Source organism: Pseudophryne corroboree, chromosome 3, assembly GCF_028390025.1.
Source record: "Pseudophryne corroboree isolate aPseCor3 chromosome 3, aPseCor3.hap2, whole genome shotgun sequence".
NCBI classification, from domain to species: domain Eukaryota; kingdom Metazoa; phylum Chordata; class Amphibia; order Anura; family Myobatrachidae; genus Pseudophryne; species Pseudophryne corroboree.
Window position 1 is genome coordinate 36,305,539 of NC_086446.1, and position 17,086 is coordinate 36,322,624.

The 17,086-nt window shown below is 49.7% G+C and overlaps 1 protein-coding gene across 5 annotated transcripts in view; it reads right to left on the bottom strand.

The window, feature by feature from the left end:
• LOC135054640 (zinc finger protein 304-like) overlaps window positions 1–17,086 on the bottom strand; it is a 56,806-nt gene that overhangs the window by 30,887 nt on the left and 8,833 nt on the right. The window lies entirely within an intron of this gene.

Consider the following 17,086-nt stretch of genomic DNA (forward strand, 5'->3'; position numbering starts at 1 on the left):
TGCCACAGAATGTGCAAGCTGAATTGTACTACACATCCAACTAGCAATCGTCTGCTTAGAAGCAAGAGCACCCAGTTCTTTGGGTGCCTACAGGATAACAGCAAAACAGTTTTCCTGACTCCAGCCATCCTGGAAACCTATATTTTCAGGGCCCTGACAACATCTAGCACTTGGAGTCCTCCAAGTCCTTAGCAGCCGTAGGTACCACAATAAGCTGGTGCAGGTGAAACGCTGACACCACCTTAAGGAGAAACTGGGGACGAGTCCGCAGCTCTGCCCTGTCCGAATGGACAATCAGATATGGGCTTTGTGAGACAAAGCCGCCAATTCTGACACTCACCTGGCCGAGGCCAGGGCCAACAGCATGGTCACTTTTCATGTGAGATATTTCAAATCCACAGATTTGAGCGGTTTAAACCAATGTGATTTGAGGAATCCCAGAACTACGTTGAGATCCCACAGTGCCACTGGAGGCACAAAAGGAGGTTGTATATGTAGTACTCCCTTGACAAACTTCTGGACTTCAGGAACTGAAGCCAATTCTTTCTGGAAGAAAATTGACAGGGCCGAAATTTGAACCTTAATGGACCCCAATTTGAGGCCCATAGACACTCCTGTTTGCAGGAAATGCAGGAATCGACCGATTTGAAATTTCTTCGTGGGGCCTTCCTGGCCTCCCACCACGCAACATATTTTCGCCACATGTGGCGATAATGATGTGCGGTCACCTCCTTCCTGGCTTTGACCAGGGTAGGAATGACCTCTTCCGGAACGCCTTTTTCCCTTAGGATCCGGCGTTCCACCGCCATGCCGTCAAACGCAGCCGCGGTAAGTCTTGGAACATACATGGTACTTGCTGAAGCAAGTCCCTTCTTAGCGGCAGAGGCCATGAGTCCTCTGTGAGCATTTCTTGAAGTTCCGGGTACCAAGTCCTTCTTGGCCAATCCGGAGCCACGAGTATAGTTCTTACTCCTCTACGTCTTATAATTCTCAGTACCTTTAGTATGAGAAGCAGAGGAGGGAACACATACACCGACTGGTACACCCACGGTGTTACCAGAACGTCCACAGCTATTGCCTGAGGGTCTCTTGACCTGGCGCAATACCTGTCCAGTTTTTTGTTCAGGCGGGACGCCATCATGTCCACCTTTGGTCTTTCCCAACGGTTCACAATCATGTGGAAGACTTCCCGCTGAAGTCCCCACTCTCCCGGGTGGAGGTCGTGCCTGCTGAGGAAGTCTGCTTCCCAGTTGTCCACTCCCGGAATGAACACTGCTGACAGTGCTATCACATGATTTTCCGCCCAGCGAAGAATCCTTGCAGTTTCTGCCATTGCCCTCCTGCTTCTTGTGCCGCCCTGTCTGTTTACGTGGGCGACTGCCGTGGTGTTGTCCCACTGGATCAATACCGGCTGACCTTGAAGCAGAGATCTTGCTAAGCTTAGAGCATTGTAATTTGCCCTTAGCTCCAGTATATTTATGTGGAGAGAAGTCTCCATACTTGATCACACTCCCTGGAAATTTTTTCCTTGTGTGACTGCTCCCCAGCCTCTCCGGCTGGCATCCGTGGTCACCAGGACCCAGTCCTGAATGCCGAATCTGCGGCCCTTTCATAGATGAGCACTCTGCAGCCACCGCAGAAGAAACACCCTTGTCCTTGGAGACAGGGTTATCCGCTGATGCATCTGAAGATGTGATCCAGACCATTTTTCCAGCAGATCCCACTGAAAAGTTCTTGCGTGAAATCTGCCGAATGGAATCGCTTCGTAAGAAGCCACCATTTTTCCCAGGACCCTTGTGCAATGATGCACTGACACTTTTCCTGGTTTTAGGAGGTTCCTGACTAGCTCGGATAACTCCCTGGCTTTTTTCTCCGGGAGAAACACCCTTTTCTGGACTGTGTCCAGAATCATCCCTAGGAACAGTAGACGTGTCGTCGGAAACAGCTGCGATTTTGGAATATTTAGAATCCACCCGTGCTGTCGTAGAACTACTTGAGATAGTGCTACTCCGACCTCCAACTGTTCTCTGGACCTTGCCCTTATCAGGAGATCGTCCATTTTCTTTTAAGAAGAATCATCATTTCGGCCATTACCTTGGTAAGGACCCGGGGTGCCGTGGACAATCCAAACGGCAGCGTCTGAAACTGATAGTGACAGTTCTGTACCACGAACCTGAGGTACCCTTGGTGAGAAGGGCAAATTGGGACATGGAGGTAAGCATCCCTGACGTCCAGGGACACCATATAGTCCCCTTCTTCCTGGTTCGCTATCACTGCTCTGAGTGACTCCATCTTGATTTGAACCTTTGTATGTAAGTGTTCAAATATTTCAGATTTAGAATAGGTCTCACCGAGCCGTCTGGCTTCAGTACCACAATATAGTGTGGAATAATACCCCTTTCCTTGTTGTAGGAGGGGTACTTTGATTATCACCTGCTGGGAATACAGCATGTGAATTGTTTCCAATACTGCCTCCCTGTCGGAGGGAGACGTTGGTAAAGCAGACTTCAGGAACCTGCGAGGGGGAGACGTCTCGAATTTCCAATCTGTACCCCTGGGATTCTACTTGTAGGATCCAGGGGTCCACTTGCGAGTGAGCCCACTGCGTGCTGAAACTCTTGAGACGACCCCCCACCGCACCTGAGTCCGCTTGTACGGCCCCAGCGTCATGCTGAGGACTTGGCAGAAGCGGTGGAGGGCTTCTGTTCCTGGGAATGGGCTGCCTGCTGCAGTCTTCTTCCCTTTCCTCTATCCCTGGGCAGATATGACTGGCCTTTTGCCCGCTTCCCCTTATGGGGACGAAAGGACTGAGGCTGAAAAGACGGTGTCTTTTTCTGCTGAGAGGTGACTTGGGGTAAAAAAGGTGGATTTTCCAGCTGTTGCCGTGGCCACCAGGTCCGATGGACCGACCCCAAATAACTCCTCCCCTTTATACGGCAATACTTCCATGTGCCATTTGGAATCTGCATCACCTGACCACTGTCGTGTCCATAAACATCTTCTTGCAGATATGGACAACGCACTTACTCTTGATGCCAGAGTGCAAATATCCCTCTGTGCATCTCGCATATATAGAAATGCATCCTTTAAAATGCTCTATAGTCAATAAAATACTGTCCCTGTCAAGGGTATCAATATTTTCAGTCAGGGAATCCGACCAAGCCACCCCAGCGCTGCACATCCAGGCTGAGGCGATTGTTGGTCGCAGTATAACACCAGTATGTGTGTATATACTTTTTAGGATATTTTCCAGCCTCCTATCAGCTGGCTCCTTGAGGGCGGCCGTATCTGGAGACGGTAACGCCACTTGTTTTGATAAGCGTGTGAGCGCCTTATCCACCCTAAGGGGTGTTTCCCAACGCGCCCTAACTTCTGGCGGGAAAGGGTATACCGCCAATAATTTTCTATCGGGGGAAACCCACGCATCATCACACACTTCATTTAATTTATCTGACTCAGGAAAAACTACAGGTAGTTTTTTCACACCCCACATAATACCCTTTTTTGTGGTACTTGTAGTATCAGAAATATGTAACACCTCCTTCATTGCCCTTAACATGTAACGTGTGGCCCCAAAGGAAAATACGTTTGTTTCTTCACCGTCGACACTGGAGTCAGTGTCCGTGTCTGTGTCGACCGACTGAGGTAAATGGGCGTTTTAAAGCCCCTGACGGTGTCTGAGACGCCTGGACAGGTACTAATTTGTTTGCCGGCCGTCTCATGTCGTCAACCGACCTTGCAGCATGTTGACATTATCACGTAATTCCTAAATAAGCCATCCATTCCGGTGTCGACTCCCTAGAGAGTGACATCACCAATACAGGCAATTGCTCCGCCTCCTCACCAACATCGTCCTCATACATGTCGACACACACGTACCGACACACAGCACACACACAGGGAATGCTCTGATCGAGGACAGGACCCCACTAGCCCTTTGGGGAGACAGAGGGAGAGTTTGCCAGCACACACCAAAACGCTATAATTTATACAGGGACAACCCTTATATAAGTGTTTTCCCTTATAGCATCTTAATATATATAATCATATCGCCAAATAAGTGCCCCCCCTCTCTGTTTTAACCCTGTTTCTGTAGTGCAGTGCAGGGGAGAGCCTGGGAGCCTTCCCACCAGCATTTCTGTGAGGGAAAATGGCGCTGTGTGCTGAGGAGAATAGGCCCCGCCCCCTTTTCGGCGGGCTTCTTCTCCCGTTTTTCTGACAACCTGGCAGGGGTTAAATACATCCATATAGCCCCAGAGGCTATATGTGATGTATTTTTAGCCAGTATAGGTACTTTCATTGCTGCCCAGGGCGCCCCCCCCCCAGCGCCCTGCACCCTCAGTGACCGCTGGTGTGAAGTGTGCTGACAACAATGGCGCACAGCTGCAGTGCTGTGCGCTACCTCATGAAGACTGAAAAGTCTTCTGCCGCTGGTTTCTGGACCTCTTCACTCTTCGGCATCTGCAAGGGGGTCGGCGGCGCGGCTCTGGGACCGGACTCCATGGCTGGGCCTGTGTTCGATCCCTCTGGAGCTAATGGTGTCCAGTAGCCTAAGAAGCCAATCCATCCTGCACGCAGGTGAGTTCACTTCTTCTCCCCTAAGTCCCTCGTAGCAGTGAGCCTGTTGCCAGCAGGACTCACTGAAAATAAAAAACTTTTACTCTAAGCAGCTCTTTAGGAGAGCCACCTAGATTGCACCCTTCTCGGCCGGGCACAAAAATCTAACTGAGGCTTGGAGGAGGGTCATAGGGGGAGGAGCCAGTGCACACCACCTGATCCTAAAGCTTTTACTTTTGTGCCCTGTCTCCTGCGCAGCCGCTATTCCCCATGGTCCTGACGGAGTCCCCAGCATCCACTTAGGACGTCAGAGAAATAAGCCTTAAATAGGGGAAGAGTTCTAAGATCAGGATTCTAAAAACCACTTAAGTTCGAAATCGGAGTTGAGACCATTGGGAATTAGGGAGCCAAGTTTATAAATCCAACGCATCTCAGCTTTGGCTAAGGGGACCTCAATGTCTTTATCTCGCCATGTTGGATTGATTAATTGGATACCCCAAAAGGATTTGATTCCACATACCTTACCCCCATGTACATTTTTAAAATGGGAAGACAAGGCATGGGTCTCCAAACCTCTTTTTATATTATAAAGATGTTTCCCTAGCCTTGTTTTTAAACATCTTGTTGTTTTCCCTATGTATAGCAGGGAACATTGGCATTCTATGGCATATATGACATTTTTGGAATTGCAGGTGATAAATTCCTTTATGTCATATTTTGTCCCCTTTACTGAAAATTCTTTTAATTTATTTGTGCCTTTTGTTGCCCTGCACATATTGCATGTAGTGCATCGATGGAAACCCAAGGTGCGAATACTACTCCTTTTATTGTTTTCAATGGAGCTGTGTACCAATTTATCTTTCAAAGATTTTGATTTCCTGTAAATGAATGCAGGTTTTATTGGTAAGCAGGGGCCTATAACAGGATCTTTTTTAATCACATTCCAGTGTCTTTTAAAGACCTTTTCGATTTCTTTGTGTTGACTGTTAAAATGACATATAAATGACCACTGATGAGTGTCATCTTCGTTGGCTGGCTGTTTTTTGCCAATGAGATCTTTCCTATCGAAAGTATTGACTTTGTTCTGAGCCTTAGTAAGATGTTCCAGGCTGTAGCCTTTTTGTAAAAAGCGATTAGTCATATCGACAGATATAGTGTTACATACTTCAGGGTCAGTGCAGTTTCGCTTTACTCGTATATATTGGCTATATGGTATACTATCTAGCCAACTGACATGATGTTGGCTACTAGTACTAATATAACTATTAGAGTCAGTGGGCTTTCTGTATAATCTAGTTTGTATTGATTGATTTTTTATATATATTCACAGATTTGCATTGTTAAATGTCCATATATATTAACAAAGTTACATCTTATCCTTATTATTTCAGGATCGATATTTATACACTAAAGATAAAGACACAATATTTTTTGAATCCCATTATTTTAGTCACAGAGAAGGACATGATTTATGTGTAAAAATAAGAATTTACTTACCGATAATTCTATTTCTCGTAGTCCGTAGTGGATGCTGGGAACTCCGTAAGGACCATGGGGAATAGCGGCTCCGCAGGAGACTGGGCACAAAAGTAAAAGCTTTAGGACTACCTGGTGTGCACTGGCTCCTCCCCCTATGACCCTCCTCCAAGCCTCAGTTAGGATACTGTGCCCGGACGAGCGTACACAATAAGGAAGGATTTTGAATCCCGGGTAAGACTCATACCAGCCACACCAATCACACCGTATAACTTGTGATCTAAACCCAGTTAACAGCATGATAACAGAGGAGCCTCTAGAAAAGATGGCTCACTACAGCAATAACCCGATTTTTGGTAACAATAATTATGTACCAGTATTGCAGACAATCCGCACTTGGGATGGGCGCCCAGCATCCACTACGGACTACGAGAAATAGAATTATCGGTAAGTAAATTCTTATTTTCTCTGACGTCCTAGTGGATGCTGGGAACTCCGTAAGGACCATGGGGATTATACCAAAGCTCCCAAACGGGCAGGAGAGTGCGGATGACTCTGCAGCACCAAATGAGAGAACTCCAGGTCCTCCTCAGCCAGGGTATCAAATTTGTATTTGCTCCTGACCAAGTAGCTGCTCGGCAAAGTTGTAAAGCCGAGACCCCTCGGGCAGCCGCCCAAGATGGGCCCACCTTCCTTGTGGAGTGGGCATTACATATTTTTGGCTGTGGCAGGCCTGCCACAGAATGTGCAAGCTGAATTGTACTACAAATCCAACGAGCAATAGTCTGCTTAGAAGCAGGAGCACCCAGCTTGTTGGGTGCATACAGGATAAACAGCGAGTCAGATTTTCTGACTCCAGCCGTCCTGGAAACATATCTTTTCAGGACCCTGACTATGTCCAACAACTTGGAGTCCTCCAAGTCACTAGTAGCCGCAGGTACCACAATAGGTTGGTTCAGATGAAACACTGAAACCACCTTAGGGAGAAAATGAGGACGAGTCCTCAATTCCACCCTGTCTGAATGGAAGATCAGATAAGGGCTTTTTAAGGATAAAGCCGCCAATTCTGACACGCGCCAGGCCGAGGCCAGGGCCAACAGCATGACCACTTTCCATGTGAGATATTTTAACTCCACAGATTCAAGTGGTTCAAACCATTGTGACTTTAGGAACCCCAAAACTACATTGAGATCCCAATGGTGCCAACAAGAGGCACAAAAAGGAGGCTGTATATGCAGTACCCCTTTTACAACCGTCTGAACTTCAGGTACTGAAGCTAGTTCTTTCTGGAAGAAATTTGACAGGGCCGAAATTTGAACCTTAATGGACCCCAATTTTAGGCCCATAGACACTCCTGTTTGCAGGAAATGCAGGAATCAACCTAGTTGAAATTCCTCCATCGGGCCTTACTGGCCTCGTACCACGCAACATATTTTCGCCAAATGTGGTGATAATGTTTTGCGATTTCATCCTTCCTGGCTTTGATCAGGGTAGGGATGACTTCATCCGGAATGCCCTTTACCTTCAGGATCCGGCGTTCAACCGCCCTGCCGTCAACGCAGCCGCGGTAAGTCTTGGAACAGACAGGGTCCTTGCTGGAGCGGGTCCCTTCTTAGAGGTAGAGGCCACGGTTCCTCCGTGAGGATCTCTTGAAGTTTTGGGTACCAAGTCCATCTTGGCCAATCCGGAGCCACGAGTATAGTTCTTACTCCCCTCCGTCTTATAATTCTCAGTACTTTTGATAAGAGAGGAAGAGGAGGGAAACACATACACTGACTAGTACACCCACGGTGTTACCAGAACGTCCACAGCTATTGCCTGAGGGTCCCTTGACCTGGCGCAATACCTGTCCAATTTTATGTTTTGGCGGGACGCCATCATGTCCACCTTTGGTTTTTCCCAACGGTTTACAATTATGTGGAAGACTTCTGCTGAGGAAGTCTGCTTCCCAGTTGTTCACTCCCGGAATGAACACTGCTGACAGTGTTATCACATGATTTTCCGCCCAGCGAAAAATCCTTGCAGCTTCTGCCATTGCCCTCCTGCTTCTTGTGCCGCCCTGTCTGTTTACGTGGGCGACTGCCGTGATGTTGTCCGACTGGATCAACACCGGCTGACCTTGAAGCAGAGGCCTTGCTAAGCCTAGAGCATTGTAAATGGCCCTTAGCTCCAGGATATTTATGTGAAGTGATGTCTCCAGGCTTGACCATAAGCCCTGGAAATTCCTTCCCTGTGTGACTGCTCCCCAGCCTCGCAGGCTGGCATCCGTGGTCACCAGGACCCAGTCCTGAATGCCGAATCTGCGGCCCTCTAGAAGATGAGCACTCTGCAACCACCACAGGAGAAACACCCTTGTCCTTAGTGATAGGGTTATCCGCTGATGCATCTGAAGATGCGACCCGGACCATTTGTCTAGCAGGTCCCACTGGAAAGTTCTTGCGTGGAATCTGCCGAATGGGATTGCTTCGTAGGAAGCCACCATTTTTCCCAGAACCCTTGTGCATTGATGCACTGAGACTTGGCTCGGTTTTAGGAGGTTCCTGACTAGCTCGGATAACTCCCTGGCTTTCTCCTCCGGGAGAAGCACTTTTTTCTGGACTGTGTCCAGGGTCATCCCTAGGAACAGAAGACGAGTCGTCGGAATCAGCTGCGATTTTGGAATATTGAGAATCCAATCGTGCTGCCGCAACACTACCTGAGATAGTGCTACACCAACCTCCAACTGTTCCCTGGATCTTACCCTTATCAGGATATCGTCCAAGTAAGAGATAACTAAAACTCCCTTCCTTCGAAGGAGTATCGTCATTTCGGCCATTACCTTGGTAAAGACCCGGGGTGCCGTGGACCATCCCTACGGCAGCGTCTGAAACTGATAGTGACAGTTCTGTACCACAAACCTGAGGTACCCTTGTTGAGAAGGGTAATTTTGGACATGAAGGTAAGCATCCTTGATGTCACGAGACATCATGTAGTCCCCTTCTTCCAGGTTCGCAATCACTGCTCTGAGTGACTCAATCTTGAATTTGAACCCCCTATGTAAGTGTTCAAGATTTTAGATTTAGAATCGGTCTCACCGAGCCGTCCGGCTTCGGTACCACAACAGTGTGGAATAATACCCCAATCCCTGTTGCAGGAGGGGTACCTTGATTATCACCTGCTGGGAATACAGCTTGTGAATGGCTTCCAAAACTGCCTCCCTGTCAGAGGGAGACGTCGGTAAAGCCGACTTTAGGAAACGGCGAGGGGGAGACGTCTCGAATTCCAATTTGTACCCCTGAGATATCACCTGAAGGATCCAGGGGTCTACTTGCGAGTGAGCCCACTGCGCGCTGAAATTCATTGAGACGGGTCCCCACCGTGCCTAAGCTTGTAAAGCCCTAGCGTCATACTGAGGGCTTGGCAGAGGTGGGAGAGGGCTTCTGTTCCTGGGAACTGGCTGATCTCTGCAGCCTTTTTCCTCTCCCTCTGTCACGGGCAGAAATGAGGAAAACTTTGCCCGCTTGCCAGCGAAGAACTGCGCCTGATAATACGGCGTCTTCTTATTTTGAGAGGCGACCTGGGGTACAAACGTGGATTTCCCAGCTGTTGCCGTGGCCACCAGGTCTGAAAGACCGACCCCAAATGACTCCTCCCCTTTATAAGGCAATACTTCCAAATGCCGTTTGGAATCCGCATCACCTGACCACTGTCGTGTCCATAATCTACTGGCAGAAATGGACAACGCACTTATACTTGATGCCAGTCGGCAAATATTCCGCTGTGCATCATGCATATATAAAAATGCATCTTTTAAATGCTCTATAGGCAATAATATACTGTCCTTATCTAGGATATCAATATTTTCAGTCAGGGAATCCAACCACGCCAACCCAGCGCTGCACATCCAGGCTGAGGCGATTGCTGGTCGCAGTATAACACCAGTATGTGTGTAAATACATTTTAAGATACCCTCCTGCTTTCTATCAGCAGGATCCTTAAGGGCGGCCATCTCAGGAGAGGGTAGAGCCCTTGTTCTTACAAGCGTGTGAGCGCCTTATCCCCCCTAGGGGGTGTTTCCCAGCGCACCCTAACCTCTGGCGGGAAAGGATATACTGCCAATAACTTTTTAGAAATTATCAATTGTTATCGGGGGAAACCCACGCATCATCACACACCTCATTTAATTTCTCAGATTCAGGAAAACTACAGGTAGTTTTTCCTCACCGAACATAATACCCCTTTTTGGTGGTACTCGTATTATCAGAAATGTGTAAAACATTTTCCATTGCCTCAATCATGTAACGTGTGGCCCTACTGGAAATCACGTTTGTCTCTTCACCGTCGACACAGGAGTCAGTATCCGTGTCGGCGTCTGTATCTGCCATCTGAGGTAACGGGCGTTTTAGAGCCCCTGACGGCCTATGAGACGTCTGGACAGGCACAAGCTGAGTAGCCGGCTGTCTCATGTCAACCACTGTCTTTTATACAGAGCTGACACTGTCACGTAATTTTCAACAGTACATCCACTCAGGTGTCGACCCCCTAGGGGGTGACATCACTATTACAGACAATCTGCTCCGTCTCCACATCATTTTTCTCCTCATACATGTCGACACAAACGTACCGACACACAGCACACACACAGGGAATGCTCTGATAGAGGACAGGACCCCACTAGCCCTTTGGGGAGACAGAGGGAGAGTTTGCCAGCACACACCAGAGCGCTATATATATACAGGGATAACCTTATATAAGTGTTTTTCCCCTTATAGCTGCTGTATGTTTAATACTGCGCCTAATTAGTGCCCCCCTCTCTTTTTTTTAACCCTTTCTGTAGTGTAGTGACTGCAGGGGAGAGCCAGGGAGCTTCCCTCCAACGGAGCTGTGAGGGAAAATGGCGCCTGTGTGCTGAGGAGATAGGCTCCGCCCCCTTCTCGGCGGCCTTATCTCCCGTTTTTCTGTGTATTCTGGCAGGGGTTAAATGCATCCATATAGCCCAGGAGCTATATGTGATGTATTTTTTTTGCCATCTAAGGTGTTTTTATTGCGTCTCAGGGCGCCCCCCCCAGCGCCCTGCACCCTCAGTGACCGGAGTGTGAAGTGTGCTGAGAGCAATGGCGCACAGCTGCGGTACTGTGCGCTACCTTATTGAAGACAGGACGTCTTCTGCCGCCGATTTTCCGGACCTCTTCTGCCTTCTGGCTCTGTAAGGGGGCCGGCGGCGCGGCTCCGGGACCCATCCAGGCTGGGCCTGTGATCGTCCCTCTGGAGCTAATGTCCAGTAGCCAAGAAGCCCAATTCACTCTGCACGCAGGTGAGTTCGCTTCTTCTCCCCTTAGTCCCTCGATGCAGTGAGCCTGTTGCCAGCAGGTCTCACTGAAAATAAAAAACCTAATTTAAACTTTTACTCTAAGCAGCTCAGGAGAGCCCCTAGTGTGCACCCTTCTCGTTCGGGCACAAAAATCTAACTGAGGCTTGGAGGAGGGTCATAGGGGGAGGAGCCAGTGCACACCAGGTAGTCCTAAAGCTTTTACTTTTGTGCCCAGTCTCCTGCGGAGCCGCTATTCCCCATGGTCCTTACGGAGTTCCCAGCATCCACTAGGACGTCAGAGAAACATCATTCTATTTATGATGTTGTCGTTACATTTAAGTTAATGTCTGGGACTACAGAGAGGAAATGTGGCTCGGGATAGGAGTATAGGAATAGAGATACGGTTTTCTGTCCCACCAATCCTATCTCTGAGTTTCTGCATATCCTGACGGATAAAGGAGATGTCGACATGAACCTCCACCACCCTGTCGGCAAGACGTTTATCAAAGTCAGTGATAGCCTGCAAAAGCTGGGACATTGTAACTTCAGGAAATCCAGCCATATCGGGAGAGGGAGGACAGGAATCAGTATGAGAAGGAGACATGGGCGTGCGCAGCACATTTTATTAGGGGGTGCACGATTGGAGGGGCGTGTCTAGAATCGCCTATTGGGAGATGGAGGGAGAGAGAGAGAGAGACAGAGAGGGGGAGATGGAGAGGTGGTAGAGAGAGAGAGAGAGAGAGAGGGGGGGGGGGTAGACAGAGAGAGAGAAGGGGTAGACAGCGAGAGACAGGGGGAGACAGAGCGAAGGATAGAGAGAGTGGTGAAGAAGGAAGAAAGGTGCAGGGGAAGAGAGAGACACGCAGAGGGGGGAGAGAGAGGGGGGTGGAGACAGAGACAGAGGGGTGGAGATGGAGAGAGAGGCAGAGGGGGGAGTCAGAGAGAGACACACACACATACACACAGGAGATTTGAGAGGGAGAGCAGTGGAGAAGGAGAAACGGGGCCAGAGAGAAAGAAGCAGAGATGGAGAGACAGACAGACAGCGAGGGGGAGACACAGAGAGAGGCATAGAAGAGGAATTATATTAGGGAATAGGAGAGAGTGAGGGAGAGAGATAGGGGTGAAGAGGAAGGAAGAGTGGTGCAGGAGAACAGAGAGAGACATGAGATGGAGAGAGAGGGGCGTAGAGGGAGAGACAGAGAGAGAGAGATACAGAGGGGGAGAGGGGGGCAGAGAAAGAGACAGGGAAGTGGGAAATAGAGGTGGGGGGGATAGAGAGAGAGGGTGGTGGTGAAGAGAGAGATAGAGAGGGGCCGAGGGAGAAATAATGCACAAGAGAGAGAGGGCAGAGGGAGAGAGAGAGGATGGGGCAAGAGAGACTGGGAACTGAAGGGGAAAGAGAGAGAGAGAGGGGTCCGATGGAGAGACAAAGAGATGCTGAGCAGCACTTGCACAGATCTAGGATTGTGTTTCTCCTACCTGTGCAATCAAGTGCTGCTACACATCGTGATGGTCAGCGCCTTTGCTTCCTTCCAATGGACGTTTTGGAGCTGGGGACATCAGGGCATGTGGAGAAGTATGAAAGGGGAGGAGCTGAGAGATCAACCCCTCCTCCCCCCCTCCAGCTGGGGAGTCCCACAGAGGCAGCATTATGGAATATGGGGGAGGAGCTGAGAGAGCGGCCACTCCCCTCCCCTCCGGCCAGCTAGTCCACACAGGCATCATTATTGACCTGGGGGGAGGGGCTGAGAACACGGCTCCTCCTCACCCTCCCGGCCGGGACCCGAGCATTGCAGCGGCCGTTTTGCTGTACTTGCTGAAGACTCTGGGGGAGAGGTAGCGGGCGGCGCAGCGGCATAACATGAGTAATGTGACTCATTGTAATGCTGGCGCTGTGGCAGGAACAGGAATGAGCAGCGTGCTGCAGACATGGCACGTGGGGGGTGCCGGACATTAGGGGGTGCCCCGTGCGCACGCCAATGGAAGGAGACGATGGCAATGAAGAAGCCGGTGTCCGGTCACTTCACCAAACGTTCTACAGCAGACCGGCTATGTTTTCGGACCATCAGCGATCCACAGGAGCAGCAAGCAAACAAAGCAGTAAATCCCACAGGGAGGTGCTAGAAAAATTCCAAAGGTGGTGACAGTAGCACTCCGCTTACAGGGCCTGTTTTTGAGTCAGAGAATTGTATTCCAGCAGGAGTGAGATGTAGACTTGTAGTAGAGACGAGTAGGAAGCTTCAGGCTGTTATAACTGGACTGGGCAACCAGGGACAAGAGGGAAGGTTGAGCAGCCAGCCACCCCCTCCAGCCCGCCACCCACAGCCAGCACCCAGGGCCAGAAGGAAACTCCAGAGGGCCGAATCCTAAGTCCAAATTGGCAGGCGGCGTCACCCACACCCCGGCCACAGCACCCCCCAAGCAAAAGGCTTCAACAAGGGGATTCAGCGGGGGAAACGGAGGAGCCGTGTACGTGATCACGACAGCCATACACCAGCAGCCAGGTCCAGGGAGCAGTCAGCAACAGGTGCGCCGCGGCGGCCAGACCCCAGCACCGAGTACAGAATGAAGACCGATGCTGAAAGGACAGACGGCTAGCGTCTAGGTGAAGAAGCGCTCCGGAAGAGGGTACCTGGCAGGCAAGTCAAATGTGGAGCACGGCCCCTAAGAGCACCCCAGCGGCAGCCAGGGGAAAACAAGGGCCAGCTGGCAAGGGAGCAGAGGGGGAAAGACAGCAGGCTCCAGCAGCTCCGGGATGGCGCCCAGCACTCTCAGGGGACACCAGGCCGGGAACCCACACCAGGCAAAACTTTAAGCAGGAAAGGTTCCATTCCGCTCCCACACACCACTCAATCCGGGCCTTCAGCCACATAAACAGCAATACACAGTCAACCTCACCAGGCTACAGGATGACAAACAGGAGTATTAAGCTGCACTATTTTAAAGTGAAGTATAATCAGACCCTACCCTGCTTGCATCGGCATTGAGGGTATGAACAACATAAAGAAAGCCAGACTGACAGAAACACAGTTTAAGATCAGCAGTCACATTAGCAATCAGTTACATAAAAAATGTGTTATTGCATTTGCAAAATTAGCATATATTTCAACTACACAATACATAGGTAGGAAAAAATAAGATTTTACTTACCGGTAAATCTATTTCTCGTACTCCGTAGTGGATGCTGGGGACTCCGTACGGACCATGGGGAATAGACGGGCTCTGCAGGAGATAGGGCACTTTAAGAAAGCTTTGGATTCTGGGTGTGCACTGGCTCCTCCCTCTATGCCCCTCCTCCAGACATCAGTTAGAGAAACTGTGCCCAGAGGAGATGAACAGTACGAGGAAAGGATTTTTGTAATCTAAGGGCGAGATTCATACCAGCCACACCAATCACGTCGTATAACTTGTGATAAACTACCCAGTTAACAGTATGAACAATTAACATAGCATCGGTTCAAGACCGACCAACTATAATATAACCCTTTTTGAAGCAATAACTATATACAAGTCTTGCAGAAGAAGTCCGCACTTGGGACGGGCGCCCAGCATCCACTACGGACTACGAGAAATAGATTTACCGGTAATTAAATCTTATTTTCTCTAACGTCCTAGTGGATGCTGGGGACTCCGTAAGGACCATGGGGATTATACCAAAGCTCCCAAACGGGCGGGAGAGTGCGGATGACTCTGCAGCACCGATTGAGCAAACACAAGGTCCTCCTCAGCCAGGGTATCAAACTTATAGAACTTTGCAAAAGTGTTGGAACCTGACCAAGTAGCTGTTCGGCACAACTGTAATGCCGAGACCCCTCGGGCAGCCGCCCAAGAAGAGGCCACCTTCCTAGTGGAATGGGCCTTAACCGATTTAGGTAATGGCAATCCTGCCGTAGAATGCGCCTGTTGAATCGTGTTACAAATCCAGCGAGCAATAGTCTGCTTTGAAGCAGGAGCGCCAACCTTGTTGGCCGCATACAGAACAAACAGAGCTTCCGTCTTCCTGATCCCAGCTGTTCTGGTCACATAAATCTTCAAAGCCCTGACCACATCCAGGGACTCAGAGTCCTCCAAGTCCCGAGTAGCCATAGGCACGACAATAGGTTGGTTTATATGAAAAGATGAGGCCACCTTGGGCAGAAATTGAGGCAGAGTCTTCAACTCTGCCCTATCCACGTGAAAAATTAGGTATGTGCTTTTATATGATAAAGCCGCTAATTCTGAAACACGCCTTGCAGAAGCTAAGGCCAACAACATGACCACTTTCCAAGTGAGGTATTTCAACTCCACTGTTTTGAGTGGTTCAAACCAAGGTGATTTGAGGAAACTTAATACCACGTTAAGATCCCAAGGCGCCACCGGAGGCACGAAGGGAGGCTGGACATGCAGCACGCCCTTCACAAAAGTCTGTACTTCAGGAAGAGAAGCCAAAAGAAAATGGATAAGTCCGAAATTTGGACCTTTATGAACCCTAATTTGAGGCCCAAATTCTCTCCCGTTTGAAGGAAGTGAAGCAAACGGCCCAAATGGAACTCCTCCGTAGGAGCAGCTCTGGCCTCACACCAAGAAACATATTTCCGCCATATACGGTGATAATGTTTCGATGTCACATCCTTCCTAGCCTTGATCAGGGTAGGAATGACCTCCGGAGGAATACCTTTTTCCGCTAGGATCCGGCGTTCAACCGCCATGCCGTCAAACGCAGCCGCGGTAAGTCTTGGAACAGACAGGGCACCTGCTGCAGCAGGTCCTGCCTTAGAGGAAGAGGCCACAGATCTTCTGTGAGCAATTCTTGCAGATCCGGATACCAAGTCCTCCTTGGCCAATCTGGAACAATGAGAATTGCTCTGACCCTTCTTAGTCTTATTAATCTCAACACCTTGGGTATGAGAGGCAGAGGAGGAAACACATAGACCGATCTGAACACCCACGGTGTCACCAGAGCGTCTACCGCTACCACCTGAGGGTCTCTTGACCTGGTGCAATACCTCTTTAGCTTTTTGTTGAGACGGGACGCCATCATGTCTATTTGAGGCAGTTCCCACCGTTCCATGATCTGTGTGAAGACTTCTTGATGAAGTCCCCACTCTCCCGGATGCAGGTCGTGCCTGCTGAGGAAGTCCGCCTCCCAGTTGTCCACCCCCGGGATGAACACTGCTGATAGCGCGCTTACATGGCCTTCCGCCTAGCGCAGAATCCTGGACGCCTCTGCCATGGGCACTCTGCTCCTTGTGCCGTCTGGCGGTTTACATGAGCCACTGCCGTGACATTGTCCGACTGAATCAGAACCGGTTTGTTCTGAAGCCATTCCTCCGCCTGGCGTAGGGCGTTGTAAATGGCCCTTAACTCCAGGACATTGATGTGGAGACAAGTCTCTAGGCTTGACCAGAGACCTTGGAAATTTCTTCCCAGTGCGACAGCTCCCCAACCTCGGAGGCTCACGTCCGTGGTCACCAGGATCCAGTTCTGAATGCCGAACCTGCGACCCTCTAGGAGGTGAGCACTGTGCAGCCACCACACGAGAGATACCCTGGCCCCTGGGAGGGGATGGCCTCGTATGAAGCCACCATCTTCCCCAGAACTTTTGTGCAATGATGCACAGAAACCTTTTTTGGCTTTAAAAGGTTCCTGACCAGGGCTATGAGCTCCTGAGCCTTCTCCACCGGAAGAAAAACTCTTTTTTGGTCTGTGTCTAGAATCAGGCTCAAAAAGGTCAGACGCGTTGCAGGTACTAGCTGGGATTTCGGTAAATTGAGAATCCAA